Source organism: Lactuca virosa, chromosome 9, assembly GCF_052849685.1.
Source record: "Lactuca virosa cultivar CGN04683 chromosome 9, Lactuca_virosa_CGN04683_v6, whole genome shotgun sequence".
Classification (NCBI taxonomy): domain Eukaryota; kingdom Viridiplantae; phylum Streptophyta; class Magnoliopsida; order Asterales; family Asteraceae; genus Lactuca; species Lactuca virosa.
In genome coordinates, this window is record NC_136434.1 from 211,516,522 (window position 1) to 211,522,521 (window position 6,000).

A 6,000-nucleotide genomic window follows, 5' to 3' on the forward strand; every position below is an offset into this window, starting at 1 on the left:
CTAAGGTGCTTCGGATACGCGGCCTACTCGGATAGAGGGTGACGTGGTCGGTTCCGGATAAGGCTTATCCATGCGAGATTCCTCGGAAAATGAGCCCAAATCTTCTAAAATACATAACTTTCGCATACGGGCTCCGTTTTTGACGTTCTTTATATGCACGCGTAGGCGGGAATATATTCTACAACTTTCGTTTAGACTTTGTCGGCTAATTTTGACTTTTTTTTTAATATTATTATTTTTAACAGACCGGGACTGGTAAATCCGTTAAAAATTCATAACTTCTTCATCCGACATCCGTTTTCGTCAGACTTTTTACCGTTGTACTACTATTGACGATATCTTCATGTCTCGTTTAAGTTGTTTCGGCTAAAAAATTACTCGATCTAAAATTCGAATTTTTAGCTGTCTACTGCTAAGCTGAAACATAGAAAAATCATAACTTCCTCATACGAAGTCAGATTTTGGCGTTCTTTTTATCGAACTTCTTGGTTTAACGAATACTACAACTTTCATTTAGATAACTAAGGCTAAAAAGTAGCTTATCAAAAACTCACTTTTTACGTCATTCTGCGCCGTGTCGGTTTTGTCGCGGATCTTCGATTGGTCATAAGTTCTTCGTTATAACTCGGATTTTGATGAGGTTTTCGCCTACATGTTTCTAATGAGATTATCTACAACTTTCAATAATAAAATTTTACTTATTTAAAATTTTATATTTTCGTTAAATTTCACTATTTGCCTTTTGATTGGAATCTCATAAGACTTTCAATACTTTCTGAGTGATCCTAAACATAGTTTTACTTTATTTCCTAGTAAAAACTATCCGTTAGGACTCAACACTCAATTTCACATAATATTTCGTAATATTATTCACTTTTAAAAATTACATAACACGATAACTGAACGTGTATGTTACAAATTCCCCCTCCTTTTGAGGATTTCGTCCCCGAAATCATAACGATAAAAATGACTGGGAATATTTCGCTCTTATCTCATTCTTATTTTACTAATTAAAAATTTGGGCCTCGATGGTGTTTCCACTTGACGTGCACCAACTCCAAGACATATGCACAAAGCATATCTTCTACCGTTTCAATTGTTTTCTCCGTCTGAACATCTCATTCTTCAATTCTCTGACTAAAATTTCGTCACTACACGAGACATGGTTCTCTGAACCAATCACCTCACTTCGCAGATCTATTTTAGTCGGACTCGATTCTTTACGACCATTAAGGTCTGAACGAAAATCATCTTCTTAGTCATCACCGAAACAAAGGTAATGACATACTCGAACAACAACGGAATCGATTACTAGCTTCTTGGTAACCTTGTGACTTTCCAAGATCCAAGTGTGAGTCCTATGCTTCCAGTAGTATAGGCCTCTACTACTATTCACACCTACTCATACTCGTCCCAAGTATTGTCTCGCAGTTCCCAAGTCACCATTCATAAGTTTTCACAAAGAAACTTTTCACGCCTGAGTGTGTTCTTTAACAACCATTCCATGCCGGGAATATTATCAAAGTTGGGCAAGAAGATGGGAATCAGGTTAACAAGAAAACTATAACCTTCAATTTCCATGACACGGTCTCTATGGACTTTACCAGCAAGTAATGATACACTTCCTATGGTATCTACGTGAAATGGTTACACAAGTTCATAGCAAGAAATTTGAAAAGAATGCGCAAATTCATGAGACACAAAAGAATTTGAGGCACCATAATCAAATAAGATGTGGGCAAGTATAAAATTTGACAAGAAATGTACCCGTCACATCATTCGGGTCCTCGCGTGCCTCTTCTGTGGTAATCTGGAATGCACGGCCTTTAGTTATTGGCACCTCCTCCTTTGGAGTATTCCTTGGTTGTTGAATGGAAGCTTGACACCCCGCCATTTGACTTGTAAGAGTGGGGCAAAAACGCTTCTTGTGGCCAGTAATAACACATGCATAACAAGTAACATCCTTCCTTGGGCAAGCTGGCTTGATGTGACTCGTTTCTCCACATCCATAACAGACAACAAATTCCTTGTCTATTTTGCATTGGCCCGGATGATTCCTTCCACAAATGCGACATGATGGCGATTGAGTAGAAAAAGATTGTGATCTATCGCGACCACGAACGGCGCTCTGAGATTGCTCTCTTGTATTAGAATCAGATTGAACAGATCGGGCTGGTGGAATAGAGGAAACAGGAACAGTTTGATCGATACGTGGATGCTTTGGAACAGAAAAAGTGGCACCACGTATCTCTAACTCATGCTCACGCTTTCGAGCATACTCAACAGCTTTGTCAAAAGATAGAACATCCCGATTAGCTACGAAATCGTGGATCTCATACCGCAGTCCATCCAAGAATAACTGAATTTTATCGTCTTCAGTTGGGATATACTTTGCGGCAAACCGTGCTCTTTGATTGAATTGAGTTTCATACTCATTCACGGTCATTCCTTCTTGCTTAAGCTCAAGAAACTCTTTCTCTAATCTCCTCCTCATGTCTAGAGGACAATACTTCTCTAGCAAACGAGTTTTGAACATCTCCCAGGATAAATTCTCCTGGTCATACTCGTTGAGAGCTTCATATGTTGCTTCCCACCGGACCAAGGCTTCTCCGACGAGCATAGCAGAAGCATAATTAGCCTTGTCTTCATTATCCACATGAGAAATACGAAACACTTTCTCTGTGTTCTAGATCCAGGTAAGAAAAACAATGGGATTAAGAACACCTGAAAATTCTGTAGCACCACTACTCTTGGAATCTTTGAACGAGGGACACTTCACCTCCCCTTTTGAAGATTCTCAAGTGGCTTTCTCTTTTCCTTTATCACCATTCTTTTTGTGTTCTTCGAAAGTCTGCCGAATAATACAAGTAAGTTTGCCCAAGAGTCTCTCCTCTCGAGGGGATACTGGAGTATTTACTTCACTAGTTGAGGACCTCCACCCACCTCAGGGGTATGGCTACCTTCCTGTTCAACCATTCTGAAAATTTGGAGTGATATAGTATTTTAGAATATTAGGATTTATTATTACCTAATACTTTACTTAAGTCTTTCCTATGGTTTGTATCCATATACTCCTAATGAATCCGTTTATATATTTCTGACGGTTTAAGTCTAAATACCAATCCGTGGAATTTAGTTCACTTAAACCACCGCTCTGATACCATGATTGAAAGACCCTAACTTTCGTACTAAAGACAATTGTTACTCCAAAATATGCTACATGCATATTTATAAATAATATTTTACATTGATAATGTGATTACAAAAGACTGGATACAAACCGACTAAGTTTTAGTATATTACATAACTACCCATGATATTGTAATTTTATGCATATGTAAACCGAAGTACAAAAGTAATAGTAAAAACTATTCTACATCTTCCGACAGTATATAACCATACTGGTTGCTTATCTCTTGCAATTTGTTAAACACTGAGAGGGGTAAGCGGTGACGCTTAGTGAGTTCAATAATAGATACAATATAAAGTTATGTCATATATATACTTCAATATGGCAGAAGCAAAGAGGAACAAGGAACAACAAAGGCATATGCGAATCATGTGACAAACTTTCCACATCAATCAATGATTTGATACACATATATACGATCAATAAAGCTTCGGCCCAAATGGCACAGATGACATACACTTTCAGATTTAAACATTTCGGTAGATTTCAGGCTTATAACCCTGTCTAACCATCTGCCAATGCCATAGAATAGAAGTCATTCTCTTACGGAGACATGCTCTACATGGCCAGAGGCTACGTACCAGTACCACCGTGAATCTAAGTCCTTTCACTGATCACATAGTCAAAGGTATAGCTTTGCTATCATAAATAGCGGAAGTAAAAATAACACGGGAAAATAACTCGGAATAATAACACTGAAAAGCACATAGCACATATAACACATAACATACAATTGTTCCTATATATTAAACTCACCGTGAAATAACCGGGGGCTAAAATATTAATTTGGGCAGCACTTTGGCTTTAAATATGACTTTCTTCGTTGAAAACCGGAAGATTTATTGAAAATCGGGCTCTGCGAAGGTAGAGCTTCAAAACCAAAAAGATAAATTTTCCGGGCTTCTCGGGAACTTCGGGACGTGTTTCGGATGCTAAAATTGATACCGGGGCTTCGGGGGATGTCAAAATAGTGAAAATGTTGAAAAAGGTGTGTAAAATGGCAATTTCTCCAAATTACCCTAGAAGGCTCGCAAGCCTTGTATTTATAGGGCGAGAATGCGAGGGTTCGGCCGAGAAGGGGACATGCGGCTGCTGGAGCGAAGGCCACGAAGCGAGAGGAGCTGGCGCGCATGCGAGACTCGGACGCGACACGGGGAGAGGCGCGTCGTACGGGGATAGGCTTCGGCTTCGGTCCAATCAGAAGGCAACACGCGTCGGACGTTCGGACGCACAGCGCATCGGGTGACTAAGGTGCTTCGGACACGCGGCCTACTCGGATAGAGGGTGACGTGGCCGGTTCCGGATAAGGCTTATCCATGCGAGATTCCTCGGAAAATGAGCCCAGATCTTCTAAAATCCATAACTTTCGCATACGGGCTCTGTTTTTGACGTTCTTTATATGCACGCGTAGGCGGGAATATATTCTACAACTTTCGTTTAGACTTTGTCGGCTAATTTTGATTTTATTTTTAATATTATTATTTTTAACAGACCGGGACTGGTAAATCCGTTAAAAATTCATAACTTCTTCATCCGACATCCGTTTTCGTCAGACTTTTTACCGTTGTACTGCTATTGACGAGATCTTCAATTCTCGTTTAGGTTGTTTCGGCTAAAAAATCACTCGATCTAAAATTCGAGTTTTTAGTTGTCTACTGCTAAGCTGAAACATAGAAAAATCATAACTTCCTCATATGAAGTCATATTTTGGCGTTCTTTTTATCGAACTTCTTGGTTTAACGAATACTACAACTTTCATTTAGATAACTAAGGCTAAAAAGTAGCTTATCAAAAACTCACTTTTTACGTCATTCGGCGCCGTGTATGTTTTGTCGTGGATCTTCGATTGGTCATAACTTCTTCGTTATAACTCGGATTTTGATGAAGTTTTCGCCTACATGTTTCTAATGAGATTATCTACAACTTTCAATAATAAAATTTTAGTTATTTAAAATTTTATATTTTCATTAAATTTCACTATTTGCATTTTGATTGGAATCTCATAAGACTTTCAATACTTTCTGAGTGATCCTAAACATAGTTTTACTTTATTTCCTAGTAAAAAATATTCGTTAGGACTCAACAGTCAATTTCACATAATATTTCGTAATATTATTCACTTTTAAAAATCATATAACACGATAACTGAACGTGTATGTTACAGTGTATAATAATTATATACTTTTATATAATTATTTGTCTTGTCCCAAAATGTTATAATAGTGTTAATGACCCATAAACTATACCTATTATAGTTTATTATAAATGTTTCGTTGTACCTATACACACACACATATATATATATATATATATATATATATATATATATATATATATATATATATATATATATATATATATATATATATATATAAGTTAAGATGTTTAGATGTTCATAAATAATGTATATTATACAACTAACACAAGTATATGAACTATTAGTATGAGAAAGTCAGTTTTTTAGTTTTTGGCCTTTTTACGTCACCAAACGGTAAATATTGAATTATAAACTTTGTAAAATTTATTTTTACCTTTTTGTGAAGTTTAAGTCAAGCTAACCTTATATGTTTAAAATAACATATTTTAGGTCAAATCCCACAAAAATGGTACCATAACCTGGTTATGTCCATTTTTGCTAGAAATCCCTAATTTTTACATGAAATGATAGATTTTTTAGGATTTTCTATTTGTTTAACCAAATCCTTGGTATTTATAACCAGTTTTATAACATATGTCCCAAAATAACATATTTTGATTTGTATCCCACAAAAATGTTGTAATAACTTGGTTAAAACCATTTTTGCTAGAAA